The following is a 16,814-nucleotide window of genomic DNA, read 5'->3' on the forward strand; positions in this document are numbered from 1 at the left end:
TATCCCCCCAGCCACGCACCAGTGATGGCCATGAGCTGGCCTGGGTGCCACCCTGCTGTGAACATGGTTCCATCTCCTCCTCCAGCTCCTCCTCCTCCTCATCCTCCTCATCCTCCAGAACTGTGCCCCTGCTGGACAATTGCGTCCCTGGCGTTTGCGTGTGCAGGAACCCACCCTCGGAGCCCCTTGCGAATGACTGCCCTGAAAGCCTTGGAAATGTTACCTCTTCATCCTCCTCCTCCTCCTCATCCTGTGCCACATCCTCTTCCATCATCGCCCGAATTGTTTTTTCAAGGAGGCATAGAAGTGGGATAGTTAAGCTGAGAACGGCGTCATTGCCACTGGCCATGTTGGTGGAGTACTCAAAACAGCGCAACAAGGCACACAGGTCTCGCATGGAGGCCCAGTTAAATTAAATAGCGGAATAGAAAATATGATCCAAAAAAAGTGTATGTATATCACACGTACACAACCACACTAGGCCCCAATTACTATTGTTTGTACCCCTAAAAGGCTAGATGAGGAGTAGGGGGAGTATGGAACAGGCAGCACCCTCAAACCTTCAGAACTATGAGATGAACCCCAACAACTTGGAAAGGTGGATCTCTCTCACACGTACCGACACAGACTATCCCGCAATTCAATTGATCCTCAAAGGTTTTTATTGAATAGCGGAATAGGAAATATGATCAAAAAAAGTGTATGTATCTCGCACGTACACAACCACACTAGGCCCCAATTACTATTGTTTGTACCCCTAAAAGGCTAGATGAGGAGTAGGGGGGGTATGGAACAGGCAGCACCCTCAAACCTTCAGAAGTATGAGATGAACCCCAACAACTTGGAAAGGTGGATCTCTCTCACACGTACCGACACAGACTATCCCGCAATTCAATTGATCCTCAAAGGTTTTTATTGAATAGCGGAATAGGAAATATGATCAAAAAAAGTGTATGTATCTCGCACGTACACAACCACACTAGGCCCCAATTACTATTGTTTGTACCCCTAAAAGGCTAGATGAGGAGTAGGGGGGGTATGGAACAGGCAGCACCCTCAAACCTTCAGAAGTATGAGATGAACCCCAACAACTTGGAAAGGTGGATCTCTCTCACACGTACCGACACAGACTATCCCGCAATTCAATTGATCCTCAAAGGTTTTTATTGAATAGCGGAATAGGAAATATGATCAAAAAAAGTGTATGTATCTCGCACGTACACAACCACACTAGGCCCCAATTACTATTGTTTGTACCCCTAAAAGGCTAGATGAGGAGTAGGGGGGGTATGGAACAGGCAGCACCCTCAAACCTTCAGAAGTATGAGATGAACCCCAACAACTTGGAAAGGTGGATCTCTCTCACACGTACCGACACAGACTATCCCGCAATTCAATTGATCCTCAAAGGTTTTTATTGAATAGCGGAATAGGAAATATGATCAAAAAAAGTGTATGTATCTCGCACGTACACAACCACACTAGGCCCCAATTACTATTGTTTGTACCCCTAAAAGGCTAGATGAGGAGTAGGGGGGGTATGGAACAGGCAGCACCCTCAAACCTTCAGAAGTATGAGATGAACCCCAACAACTTGGAAAGGTGGATCTCTCTCACACGTACCGACACAGACTATCCCGCAATTCAATTGATCCTCAAAGGTTTTTATTGAATAGCGGAATAGGAAATATGATCAAAAAAAGTGTATGTATCTCGCACGTACACAACCACACTAGGCCCCAATTACTATTGTTTGTACCCCTAAAAGGCTAGATGAGGAGTAGGGGGGGTATGGAACAGGCAGCACCCTCAAACCTTCAGAAGTATGAGATGAACCCCAACAACTTGGAAAGGTGGATCTCTCTCACACGTACCAACACAGACTATCCCCCAATTTAACTGATCCCCAGAGGTTTTTGATTAAATAGCGGAATAGAAAATATGATCCCAAAAAAGTGTATGTATATCACACGTACACAACCACACTAGGCCCCAATTACTATTGTTTGTACCCCTAAAAGGCTAGGAGTAGGGGGAGTATGGAACAGGCAGCACCCTCAAACCTTCAGAAGTATGAGATGAACCCCAACAACTTGGAAAGGTGGATCTCTCTCACACGTACCAACACAGACTATCCCCCAATTTAACTGATCCCCAAAGGTTTTTGATTAAATAGCGGAATAGAAAATATGATCCCAAAAAAGTGTATGTATATCACACGTACACAACCACACTAGGCCCCAATTACTATTGTTTGTACCCCTAAAAGGCTAGGAGTAGGGGGAGTATGGAACAGGCAGCACCCTCAAACCTTCAGAAGTATGAGATGAACCCCAACAACTTGGAAAGGTGGATCTCTCTCACACGTACCAACACAGACTATCCCCCCAATTTAACTGATCCCCAGAGGTTTTTGATTAAATAGCGGAATAGAAAATATGATCCCAAAAAAGTGTATGTATATCACACGTACACAACCACACTAGGCCCCAATTACTATTGTTTGTACCCCTAAAAGGCTAGGAGTAGGGGGAGTATGGAACAGGCAGCACCCTCAAACCTTCAGAAGTATGAGATGAACCCCAACAACTTGGAAAGGTGGATCTCTCTCACACGTACCAACACAGACTATCCCCCAATTTAACTGATCCCCAAAGGTTTTTGATTAAATAGCGGAATAGAAAATATGATCCCAAAAAAGTGTATGTATATCACACGTACACAACCACACTAGGCCCCAATTACTATTGTTTGTACCCCTAAAAGGCTAGGAGTAGGGGGAGTATGGAACAGGCAGCACCCTCAAACCTTCAGAAGTATGAGATGAACCCCAACAACTTGGAAAGGTGGATCTCTCTCACACGTACCAACACAGACTATCCCCCAATTTAACTGATCCCCAAAGGTTTTTGATTAAATAGCGGAATAGAAAATATGATCCCAAAAAAGTGTATGTATATCACACGTACACAACCACACTAGGCCCCAATTACTATTGTTTGTACCCCTAAAAGGCTAGGAGTAGGGGGAGTATGGAACAGGCAGCACCCTCAAACCTTCAGAAGTATGAGATGAACCCCAACAACTTGGAAAGGTGGATCTCTCTCACACGTACCAACACAGACTATCCCCCAATTTAACTGATCCCCAAAGGTTTTTGATTAAATAGCGGAATAGAAAATATGATCCCAAAAAAGTGTATGTATATCACACGTACACAACCACACTAGGCCCCAATTACTATTGTTTGTACCCCTAAAAGGCTAGGAGTAGGGGGAGTATGGAACAGGCAGCACCCTCAAACCTTCAGAAGTATGAGATGAACCTCAACAACTTGGAAAGGTGGATCTCTCTCACACGTACCAACACAGACTATCCCCCAATTTAACTGATCCCCAAAGGTTTTTGATTAAATAGCGGAATAGAAAATATGATCCCAAAAAAGTGTATGTATATCACACGTACACAACCACACTAGGCCCCAATTACTATTGTTTGTACCCCTAAAAGGCTAGGAGTAGGGGGAGTATGTAACAGGCAGCACCCTCAAACCTTCAGAAGTATGAGATGAACCCCAACAACTTGGAAAGGTGGATCTCTCTCACACGTACCAACACAGACTATCCCCCAATTTAACTGATCCCCAAAGGTTTTTGATTAAATAGCGGAATAGAAAATATGATCCCAAAAAAGTGTATGTATATCACACGTACACAACCACACTAGGCCCCAATTACTATTGTTTGTACCCCTAAAAGGCTAGGAGTAGGGGGAGTATGGAACAGGCAGCACCCTCAAACCTTCAGAAGTATGAGATGAACCTCAACAACTTGGAAAGGTGGATCTCTCTCACACGTACCAACACAGACTATCCCCCAATTTAACTGATCCCCAAAGGTTTTTGATTAAATAGCGGAATAGAAAATATGATCCCAAAAAAGTGTATGTATATCACACGTACACAACCACACTAGGCCCCAATTACTATTGTTTGTACCCCTAAAAGGCTAGATGAGGAGTAGGGGGAGTATGGAACAGGCAGCACCCTCAAACCTTCAGTATGAGATTGTGTTCACTGTACCCCACAAAGATTGAGTTCACTGCACCCCACAATGATTGTGTTCACTGCACCCCACAAAGATTGTGTTCACTGCACCTCACAAAGATTGTGTTCACTGTACCCCCCAAAGATTGTGTTCACTGCACCCCACAAAGATTCTGTTCACTGTACCCCACAAAGATTGTGTTCACTGCACCCCAAAAAGATTGTGTTCACTGCACCCCAAAAAGGATGTTGTTCACTGCACCCCAAAAAGGATGTTGTTCACTCCACCCCAAAAAGATTGTGTTCACTGCACCCCACAAAGATTGTGTTCACTGCACCCCAAAAAGATTGTGTTCACTGCACCCCAAAAATGATTTTGTTCACTGCACCCCAAAAAGGATTTTGTTCACTGCACCCCAAAAAGGATGTTGTTCACTCCACCCCAAAAAGATTGTGTTCACTGCACCCCAAAAAGATTGTGTTCACTGCACCCCACAAAGGATTTTGTTCACTGCACCCCAAAAAGATTGTGTTCACTGCACCCCAAAAAGGATGTTGTTCACTGCACCCCAAAAAGGATTTTGTTCACTGCACCCCAAAAAGATTGTGTTCACTGCACCCCACAAAGGATTTTGTTCACTGCACCCCACAAAGATTGTGTTCACTGCACACCAAAAAGGATTGTGTTCACTGCACCCCAAAAAGATTTTGTTCACTGCACCCCAAAAAGATTGTGTTCACTGCAGCCCAAAAAGATTGTGTTCACTGCAGCCCAAAAAGATTGTGTTCACTGCAGCCCAAAAAGATTGTGTTCACTGCAGCCCAAAAAGATTGTGTTCACTGCAGCCCAAAAAGATTGTGTTCACTGCAGCTCACACACAGAAAAATGGATGTGGATCACTGACACCTGCCTATCTCCAATCCCACACCACACAGCAATATCGATTGTAGTTTGTAGAACACAGTTTCCCTAAAATTCAGCAGACTCTGTCCCTAACAGGATTGAGAAGAGATCGTAGATCAGGATTGAGTGCAGACCCCACCCCCCACACAGCAATATCGATTGTAGTTTGTAGAAGACACTGACCCTATATAATTCAGCAGACTCTATCCCTAAAATGCCTACAACTCGCCCTGCCTAAACACTCCGACCTGTCCCTCAATTCTATCCGGACACAAATGGTTTTTTCCTGCCTATCTTTCCCTAATCAGCAGCCAGCACGTTGATGTGTGCTCTGTCCCTGAATCTAAGCAGCATAATGACGCCGCTGCGGCTGCCTCGAACTTATAAAGACTTGGTCACATGCTTCAGACGCCCAATCACAGCTACTGAGACATTTGCAGGCATGGCTGGGATGGCTTAAGGCACACCAGTTAAACGATTGTTGATTGGCTGTTGAAAGCCCGCCATGAAAAGAGCGCCAAAGCATGCAAAACCCGGAAATAAAACGACCGAACACGGATTTTTACCCGAACATACAGTAAAGTGTCCGTGTCCGTGTTCGGGTACAAAAAATCCAATTATTCGGTACGAACACGAATAATACAGTCCGTGTTCGCTCAACACTACTCATGTACACTGGCTGCTACGTGAGTTTGGGAGCTTTTGGCGTTTTTATTTTACCAAAGCCCCTAAACTCAAATCAATAAAAGCTTATGTGTCCATGTACACACAGGCACTTATCAGAGTTTAGGAGCTGCAGAGTTTAGGGGCAGTAAACGCCCCTCTCTCTCTCTCTGAACGCAGAAGAATCATGTTCAGGAGATTAACGTTTTGACCACAAAAAACATCAAACGCAACAAAACGCATGTAAATGCTGGCAGCTTTAAGTGCTTGGGCATTTATTAATTTCAATGGCAAGTACTCTGGCTAATTAAATGATTAAAACTGCAAACGCTAAATGCAGTGGTACCGTTTTTATTTGCCACAATATTAGTGTTTTCCTGCTGCCTGGAGAGTTTAGTGTAGGGAAGGCCGGTGTACATGTAGCCTTAGGCCTCTTGCACACAATACTCCTGCTTGAGCATCTACTTTTTTCCAGACCCTATTTTTGTATGTATTTGCGAGTATTTGAGAGTATTTGCGAGCATTGAGGCTTAAATTACTGACCAAAAATGCAGATTTTTCTATTTTGTTCTTACTGAAGAATGCACAGCGCTTGTTTACTCGCCTGTGTGCATAGGCACATTACAATTAATGGGCTGTATTTTAGCTCAAAAAGCTGTACTGAGCATTTTCAAGCCGCAAGATGCTCAAACAGGAGTATCGTGTGCAAGAGGCCTTACAGTAACTAAGAACCACCAACTGTAACGTTCAGCTTCTTCCTGGGCTGCAGCTAGCGTATAGCATAGACATCATGTTTGCGTCTGACTGCAGATCAAGCATAGGCCAGGGCAGTGTCACTCCTATAACATCATTGGAGCACGGCCAAGTTATACTGCCTATGAATGCTTTGAATTTCATAATTTCTGCGGAATTGGACAATATTTGAGCTGCTGATGTCCCTGGCGGCACCACCAGTCTCATAAAAATTTCGAGAAGATCCCTCCATCAACCTTGTTTGTGTGAAGGGAGGAACCTGGCTACCAGGCTGAAAAAAACAAACAAACAGTGGTATATGCAGGGGCTGACTGGCAACTTTCGGCCCAGGGGAAAAGTACAAACCAGAGGCCCATGATGCAGCAACTCGGCCCCCCTCCCACTCTCCCTCTTCCTCGTCTCCTCCTAACCCCCATTCCAGGCTGAAGCTCTGCTCCAGGTACTCAGCCTCACAAATTAGAGAAATGCGCGGATTCCCCCATCCAACCTAAACAGCATGGATGGAGGAATCTCCCCATAGCTATCAGAATACCCAAACAATGGCTGTATTTCATTGGATGCGGCCCTGTTTGGCTGACCATTTTCCTCCCAGCTCCTTTGATTTTCAGATTGTGGGAAATTGGGTGGGAGGGTGCCAAAAAGGTTACCCTGTGGCTCAAATTTCAGCTGGTTTAATTCAGTCCGTGTATGGCCAGCTATAGAAGGTGTACAGTGGGGGCTTTTTTTATTTGCCCACCTTGAGATTTTTTTTTTTTTCGGAAGATGCCAAGAGCCACCAATACATGTGAATGGCTGTGTGCACCCATATTTGGTTAAATGCCATCTGCTCCTTACTCGTACACGTACATACAACGTATTTTCCCACACGCCTTATTTGGGGAAGTATTCTGCACACGCTTGATCAGGCAAACGTAAGAAGCGATCAGCATATACACGAGTACAAACCACAACTAATAATTGGTTGCGAATGGCATCGGTCCACTGGGCTCTGTAGTTCCACAGCGAAAATATATGCAGGAGACGAGGTTTTGTGTTTATTGTTTCCTTTCCTCTCTTTCCACCTTTGCATTGCCTCTTTACTGCTGAGTGTTTTTTGTGATTGGCTGGGCCTGAAATACCCACCCCAACTCCCTCCCCTAAATGTAGCTTGGCTATTATTTTCAATGGTTTGAGAAAGGAGCCAATAGGTGTTCTGAAACGCGTTAATATAGCAACCAGCCCACCCTAGGTGTGACATCACATCCTGCCTGTGTCCCACAGTGGCTCTCATTTCCAGGAACATTGGATTTGGTTTCCTCACTAACAACACACTGTTTGCTGTCACATGTGGCTCTTCTGGTGGACGGCTTCCATCCAATGTGGCATGGCTGCAGATAAGCACTTTAATTTTTATGTTTCTTTGAGTTTGCATTTGGCTTTTTAATTGTTATAAACCCATTATTGATGCACTTAGCTGGCACCCCCTTGTGTTCCTTTTATATACATGAGTACGGCTGCATACAACCATTCACTTGTATTCACTTGGTGGCTGTTTGAGGCACCTGTGGCTTTCTGGGAGCAGGAAAGTGTTGGGAATTTTATGCTCAAGGATTTTTAGGCTATTCATGCTCATCTGCATGAGGCCTAAAAGATTCACTTCAGTTATCCAATCACACTGAGATGAAAAAAAGTAAACAGGGATTTTGTTTTCTCAATTGAATAAAGGAAGCGGATCTTCACAAATTTTATTGTGTGAACATTCTGAAATCATTTAATAAATCAGCCTTTAACTCTACGTGCAGCTGCCAGAAACCCAGGCTGGAACAATGATACATAAATATTTCCATAAAAAGTACAGTCAGTGTGGAGTACCAGCACACCAGTGATCAACGTATGTCAAGTAAACAATGTGCAGTTTCATCCACACTTCTCTACACCATGTAACAGTACATAGTACAGCCCTATACTGGGCCTCAGCACAGCATGGGCCAATTAGAAAGACATTTAAAAAGCATATGAATGTTAATGATTTCAGAAGCCCTGGTCTGGGCATAGCTACAGCATGTCCAAAAAATAAAAAGGAGGCATTGTCAGGCCTTTACAGCAAATAAACACGTTTTGGCTCATCCGCATTGCCTAAGGTAGGAGGTACGTCAGGTGGCCTTTTGGTGGCTATTTGGTTGGTGGCCGAAGGGGAATATGGAGTAGCAGTGAGGCAACCAGCGGCGGGAGGGTAGTTCACCTTACCGTGGTTCTGGTGTGTCGGGCCGTGTTGAGGAAAGGCAGCATTTAAACAAAGGAAGTCTCCTTGAGTGGGGATTGGAGCTGGAAGGAGGTGAAGACGCAGGCACCTGGCCACAAGCACAAAGCCAGGCCTCTACGGGAGCATTTGGTGGTGGGCTATAGGTGGCAAGTGGCAAGCTGCATCTGATGGCGGGCTACGGGTGGCAAGTGGCATGATGCATCTGGCAGCAGGCTACAGGTGGTAAGTGGCTCACTTCATGTGGTGGCAGGCTATGGGTGGCAAGTGGCACACTGCTCTGGTGGAAAGCGTCTGGTGACAAGCTGCATCTGGTGGCAGACGACAGTGGCAAGTGACAGCTCAGGGCTCCCACTGATTTGGCTTTATGGTGATTTGAACTATTTCATTATATATTACAATGTAGTTCTAGAAATAATGTGATTCAATCATCCTGACATCATATCAAGCATGGTGGCAGGATCATTGAAGTGCAAACACCAGTCATTCGCCTGACAAATTACCTGCAGCTGAATGTCCCATCAACACCTAACTCTAAACCTTCCCCCCCACAGTCCTTGGCAAAATTTTCTTTCACGAACCGATCCCCCTGTGCCAAAAAAGTTGGGGACTGCTTCTTTATAGCACAAGAAATAAAAAATAACACAAAGTTTTGTACAGAAATAGAATGGGATAGACAAACAGACACTGTATAGACATGGTGACCCTGGCTACTGCAACAGTTCTAAGTTAGGCCACATGCACACTGTATTCTGTATGGCGCCTTTTCTCCTACAGGTGTTGAGCAGCAGAAAGGTTTTTGCATGTTAACGTGCATTCACACGTCTGGCGTTAATGCATTCTATTGGCCAGAATGTTAATCTACTCTGGTCATTTCAAAGTATTAGCATGGAAATGTGCCTAGTGTTAACACACATTGGTGTACTGTTAAGCACATTCAAATGTTTTTATGCTCAAAAGTTCCTCTCCTGTATGTGACTTTGGTGATGGCGGCGGTTGGGGTTCTGCCTCAAAACTCCCATAGTGTGCATGGACACATAAGCTATAATGAAGGGGCGTTTAGAGGCAGAGGAAAAAAAGAAGCTCACTCGCCTATAAAAGCAGCATTTTTGAGCTTTTTAAATATAACATCTTAACAATTCTCACTTTCTAACTCTAACCGCCTCGCCTCACAGTTCTATCAGCCCCAATGAGACGAATGCATATGAGCATAGAAAAATCACTGATCCAAATCCCCACCTGAGAGTTAATACCAGCGGCATTTAGGATAGGTTTTTCTCCCATCAGGATCAAATTGTAGTCCATTTATATTGATAGAAAATTGCTATCCAAGGTTACTAAGATCATTGTTTTGTAGAGAGGAATGACGGGACATTTCCCTAAAAGGCCCTGTAGAATATGGGTTCAAACAAGTGGAGGGATGACACCTCCTGGATTGAACAAGGTACAACTTTTCAGAGAATGAGAGATAGAACACAGAAGTCTTTTAGGTATTAATGTAGAATCAGTCTATTTATGCCCCATAATCACAAAGGTTTACATATTTAGAAAGGATAAAGACACATGTCCACCGAGAAGTTGAGGCTGTAGCAAGTTTCTGAGACAGCAGAGGCCTAAGTTATTTAAGGCTTTAAAATTCAGGAAGCCAATTTATACAAAAAAAAATCTAAATTTTATAAGCAACCAACTGAGTCAGCAATGACAGCTAAATACAGTTGAGTAATGACCTCCAGCAACTATGTACATAGGATTCACAGAATGAAAACACGCATTCAGAGGATGGTCAACACTTAAGTTCAAGCATGCCACAAAAAGGCACACCATACATCAATCCTCTATGCTTGGCACAAAAAAGCAAGTACTCCGCAGCATTACTCATACAACCCGAAAGATGGTAAAATCTATATAATATAACAAACATCTAACACTACTTCACTGTACATCGATCCTGAAGGTCCTGTAACATTACAGGTCACACCGTTTCTTGCAGACTACATATGACAAAAATGTAAATAGATCTATTCTGCAGGTGTTGCTGTGCTAGATATACAAGTTCTAAATACCTATGGAAGAATCCATTTAGGCTGCTCTGAGCACTTTCTACATCTGCTATACTTGTCACTAGAAGCAATGAACTGCAGACTGCCAGTAATACAGGATACACAAAAGATAAAAGAACCGAGAGGAATGCACCAACATCATGTAAAATAATAAAGTATAAAACCCATCCTAAATGAAAGTGACTGCAATCTGCCAGGATACTCAAGACAGGACCTCCACTGACCTGCGAATTCCAAAGAACAGGAGGTTTCTTTTATCCTTTATTATCATCTGCTGCTATTCTGTTGCCTGCTTTGATGGCACATTTCATATCTTTAAGTATATAATTGCTGGAAAGAAAGTGACACCGGGGAAATTATCTCTCTGACAAGCCCGGATGCAGAAATCTTTCAAAGCAGGAGTCTTATCCTAGCAAAGTAAAACCAATGTATGTTCTGTCGCTGACCTACCTTACAAAGCCCAGGAGAACAGGAGTTGGCAGGAAAGTAAAAAGGATCTGAGGAACACACCAATATAAATCCAGCGAGTAAGGAAGACATTGAGGTCATGCAAAGCTTTGTATCCCTTCTCTGGCTAAGCATGCTGGTTTACAGGCAGGGCAGGAAAATGCAGGAATCTCTTCCTTGTCTCCCCTCCTCCCCTACCTCCACCCTCCCCCTCTAGCATCCTCCTCCCCTCCATCTTTTGTTCAGTGTCTCCTCTCTGCACACAATGTGCCTGACCCCTCTGACGACTGTACCTGCTACAAAACCCTGTGTGAGGATCCCTGACCCCTCTAACTACTGTACCTGCTACAACACCCCGTATGAGGATCCCTGACCCCTCTGACTACTGTACCTGCTACAACACCCTGTATGAGGATCCCTGACCCCTCTGACGACTGTACCTGCTACAACACCCTGTATGAGGATCCCTGACCCCTCTAACTACTGTACCTGCTACAACACCCCGTATGAGGATCCCTGACCCCTCTGACGACTGTACCTGCTACAAAACCCTGTGTGAGGATCCCTGACCCCTCTAACTACTGTACCTGCTACAACACCCCGTATGAGGATCCCTGACCCCTCTGACGACTGTACCTGCTACAACACCCTGTATGAGGATCCCTGACCCCTCTGACGACTGTACCTGCTACAACACCCTGTATGAGGATCCCTGACCCCTCTGACGACTGTACCTGCTACAACACCCTGTATGAGGATCCCTGACCCCTCTGACGACTGTACCTGCTACAAAACCCTGTGTGAGGATCCCTGACCCCTCTAACTACTGTACCTGCTACAACACTCCGTATGAGGATCCCTGACCCCTCTGACGACTGTACCTGCTACAACACCCTGTATGATTATCCCTGACCCCTCTGACTACTGTACCTGCTACAACACCCCAATATGAGGATCCCTGACCCCTCTGATGACTGTACCTGCTGCAACACCCCAATATGAGGATCCCTGACCCCTCTGAAAACTGTACCTGCTACAACACCCTGTATGATGATCCCTGACTCCTCTGACTACTGTACCTGCTACAACACCCCAATATGAGGATCCCTGACCCCTCTGACGACTGTACCTGCTACAACACTCCATATGAGGATCCCTGACCCCTCTGATGACTGTACCTGCTACAACACCCTGTATGATTATCCCTGACCCCTCTGACTACTGTACCTGCTGCAACACCCCAATATGAGGATCCCTGACCCCTCTAACTACTGTACCTGCTGCAACACCCCAATATGAGAATCCCTGACCCCTCTGACTACTGTACCTGCTACAACACCCTGTATGAGGATCCCTGACCCCTCTAACTACTGTACCTGCTACAACACCCCAATATGAGGATCCCTGACCCCTCTGACGACTGTACCTGCTACAAAACCCTGTGTGAGGATCCCTGACCCCTCTAACTACTGTACCTGCTACAACACCCCGTATGAGGATCCCTGACCCCTCTGACTACTGTACCTGCTACAACACCCTGTATGAGGATCCCTGACCCCTCTGACGACTGTACCTGCTACAACACCCTGTATGAGGATCCCTGACCCCTCTAACTACTGTACCTGCTACAACACCCCGTATGAGGATCCCTGACCCCTCTGACGACTGTACCTGCTACAAAACCCTGTGTGAGGATCCCTGACCCCTCTAACTACTGTACCTGCTACAACACCCCGTATGAGGATCCCTGACCCCTCTGACTACTGTACCTGCTACAACACCCTGTATGAGGATCCCTGACCCCTCTGACGACTGTACCTGCTACAACACCCTGTATGAGGATCCCTGACCCCTCTGACTACTGTACCTGCTACAACACCCCAATATGAGGATCCCTGACCCCTCTGACGACTGTACCTGCTACAACACTCCATATGAGGATCCCTGACCCCTCTGATGACTGTACCTGCTACAACACCCTGTATGATTATCCCTGACCCCTCTGACTACTGTACCTGCTGCAACACCCCAATATGAGGATCCCTGACCACTCTAACTACTGTACCTGCTACAACACCCCGTTTGAGGATCCCTGACCCCTCTGACGACTGTACTGCTACAACACTCCGTATGAGGATCCCTGACCCCTCCGACTACTGTACCTGCTACAACACCCTGTATGAGGATCCCTGACCCCTCTGACGACTGTACCTGCTACAACACCCCGTATGAGGATCCCTGACCCCTCTAACTACTGTACCTGCTACAACACTCCGTATGAGGATCCCTGACCCCTCTGACGACTGTACCTGCTACAACACCCTGTATGATTATCCCTGACCCCTCTGACTACTGTACCTGCTACAACACCCCAATATGAGGATCCCTGACCCCTCTGATGACTGTACCTGCTGCAACACCCCAATATGAGGATCCCTGACCCCTCTGACGACTGTACCTGCTACAACACCCCAATATGAGAATCCCTGACCCCTCTGACGACTGTACCTGCTACAACACCCTGTATGATGATCCCTGACTCCTCTGACTACTGTACCTGCTACAACACCCCAATATGAGGATCCCTGACCCCTCTGACGACTGTACCTGCTACAACACTCCATATGAGGATCCCTGACCCCTCTGATGACTGTACCTGCTACAACACCCTGTATGATTATCCCTGACCCCTCTGACTACTGTACCTGCTGCAACACCCCAATATGAGGATCCCTGACCCCTCTAACTACTGTACCTGCTGCAACACCCCAATATGAGAATCCCTGACCCCTCTGACTACTGTACCTGCTACAACACCCTGTATGAGGATCCCTGACCCCTCTAACTACTGTACCTGCTACAACACCCCAATATGAGGATCCCTGACCCCTCTGACTACTTTACCTGTTACAACACCCTGTATGAGTATCCCTGACCCCTCTAACTACTGTACCTGCTACAACAACCCAATATGAGGATCCCTGACCCCTCTGACTACTGTACCTGCTACAACACCCTGTATGAGGATCCCTGACCCCTCCGACGACTGTACCTGCTACAACACTCCATATGAGGATCCCTGACCCCTCTGACGACTGTACCTGCTACAACACCCTGTATGATGATCCCTGACCCCTCTGACTACTGTACCTGCTACAACACCCCAATATGAGGATCCCTGACCCCTCTAACTACTGTACCTGCTACAACACTCCGTATGAGGATCCCTGACCCCTCTAACTACTGTACCTGCTGCAACACCCCAATATGAGGATCCCTGACCCCTCTGACTACTGTACCTGCTACAACACCCTGTATGAGGATCCCTGACCCCTCCGACGACTGTACCTGCTACAACACTCCATATGAGGATCCCTGACCCCTCTGACGACTGTACCTGCTACAACACCCTGTATGATGATCCCTGACCCCTCTGACTACTGTACCTGCTACAACACCCCAATATGAGGATCCCTGACCCCTCTGACGACTGTACCTGCTACAACACCCCAATATGAGGATCCCTGACCCCTCTGACGACTGTACCTGCTACAACACCCCAATATGAGGATCCCTGACCCCTCTAACTACTGTACCTGCTACAACACCCCAATATGAGGATCCCTGACCCCTCTGACGACTGTACCTGCTACAACACTCCATATGAGGATCCCTGACCCCTCTGATGACTGTACCTGCTACAACACCCTGTATGATGATCCCTGACCCCTCTGACTACTATACCTGCTACAACACCCCAATATGAGGATCCCTGACCCCTCTGACGACTGTACCTGCTACAACACCCCATATGAGGATCCCTGACCCCTCTGACGACTGTACCTGCTACAACACCCCAATATGAGGATCCCTGGCCCCTCTAACTACTGTACCTGCTACAACACCCCAATATGAGGATCCCTGACCCCTCCGACTACTGTACCTGCTACAACACCCCAATATGAGGATCCCTGACCCCTCTGACGACTGTACCTGCTGCAACACCCCAATATGAGGATCCCTGACCCCTCTGATGACTGTACCTGCTACAACACCCCAATATGAGGATCCCTGGCCCCTCTAACTACTGTACCTGCTACAACACCCCATATGAGGATCCCTGACCCCTCTGACGACTGTACCTGCTACAAAACCCTGTATGATGATCCCTGACCCCTCTGACCACGGTACCTGCTACAACACCCCAATATGAGGATCCCTGACCCCTCTGATGACTGTACCTGCTGCAACACCCCAATATGAGGATCCCTGACCCCTCTGACGACTGTACCTGCTACAACACCCCAATATGAGGATCCCTGACCCCTCTGACGACTGTACCTGCTACAACACCCTGTATGATGATCCCTGACTCCTCTGACTACTGTACCTGCTACAACACCCCAATATGAGGATCCCTGACCCCTCTGACGACTGTACCTGCTACAACACCCCATATGAGGATACCTGACCCCTCTGACGGTCTGTACCTGCTACAACACACCGTATGAAGATCCCTGACCCCTCTGACGACTGTACCTGCTACAACACCCTGTATGAGGATCCCTGACCCCTTTGACTACTGCACCTGCTGCAACACCCCAATATGAGGATCCCTGAGCCCTCTGACTACTGTACCTGCTACAACACCCCATATGAGGATCCCGGACCCCTCTGACGACTGTACCTGCTACAACACCCTGTATGAGGATCCCTGACCCCTCTAACTACTGTACCTGCTGCAACACCCCAATATGAGGATCCCTGACCCCTCTGACGGTCTGTACCTGCTACAACACACCGTATGAAGATCCCTGACCCCTCTGACTGTACCAGCTACAACACCCCATATGAGAATCCCTGACCCCTCTGACGACTGTACCTGCTGCAACACCCCGTATGAGGATCCCTGACCCCTCTGACTACTGTACCTGCTATAAAATCCTGTATGAGGATCCCTGACCCCTCTAACTACTGTACCTGCTGCAACACCCCAATATGAGGATCCCTGACCCCTCTGACGACTGTACCTGCTACAAAATCCTGTATGAGGATCCCTGACCCCTCTAACTACTGTACCTGCTACAACACCCCATATGAGGATCCCTGACCCCTCTGACGACTGTACCTGCTACAACACCCTGTATGAGGATCCCTGACCCCTCTAACTACTGTACCTGCTACAACACCCCATATGAGGATCCCTGACCCCTCTAACTACTGTACCTACTACAAACACTCCGTATGAGGATCCCTGACCCCTCTGATGACTGTACCTGCTACAACACTCCGTATGAGGATCCCTGACCCCTCTAACTACTGTACCTGCTGCAACACCCCAATATGAGGATCCCTGACCCCTCTGACTACTGTACCTGCTACAACACCCTGTATGAGGATCCCTGACCCCTTTGACTACTGCACCTGCTGCAACACCCCAATATGAGGATCCCTGACCCCTCTGACGGTCTGTACCTGCTACAACACACCGTATGAAGATCCCTGACCCCTCTGACTGTACCAGCTACAACACCCCATATGAGAATCCCTGACCCCTCTGACGACTGTACCTGCTGCAACACCCCGTATGAGGATCCCTGACCCCTCTGACTACTGTACCTGCTATAAAATCCTGTATGAGGATCCCTGACCCCTCTAACTACTGTACCTGCTGCAACACCCCAATATGAGGATCCCTGACCC

General features: G+C 46.9%; 1 protein-coding gene across 5 annotated transcripts in view; it reads right to left on the reverse strand.

The window, feature by feature from the left end:
• TANC2 (tetratricopeptide repeat, ankyrin repeat and coiled-coil containing 2) overlaps nt 1–16,814 on the reverse strand; it is a 773,447-nt gene that overhangs the window by 338,503 nt on the left and 418,130 nt on the right. Inside the window, exon 1 of one of the 5 annotated variants that reach the window (XM_082271261.1) lies at nt 11,115–11,252. The exons of the other annotated variants lie outside the window; for them this stretch is intronic. The gene's annotated coding sequence lies outside the window, so the exon portion shown is untranslated. Of the gene's footprint in view, nt 1–11,114; nt 11,253–16,814 lie in introns of those variants that run through there. 5 annotated transcript variants of the gene reach the window in all.

Source organism: Pelophylax lessonae (assembly GCF_965119305.1).
Source record: "Pelophylax lessonae genome assembly, chromosome: 11".
NCBI classification, from domain to species: Eukaryota; Metazoa; Chordata; class Amphibia; order Anura; family Ranidae; genus Pelophylax; species Pelophylax lessonae.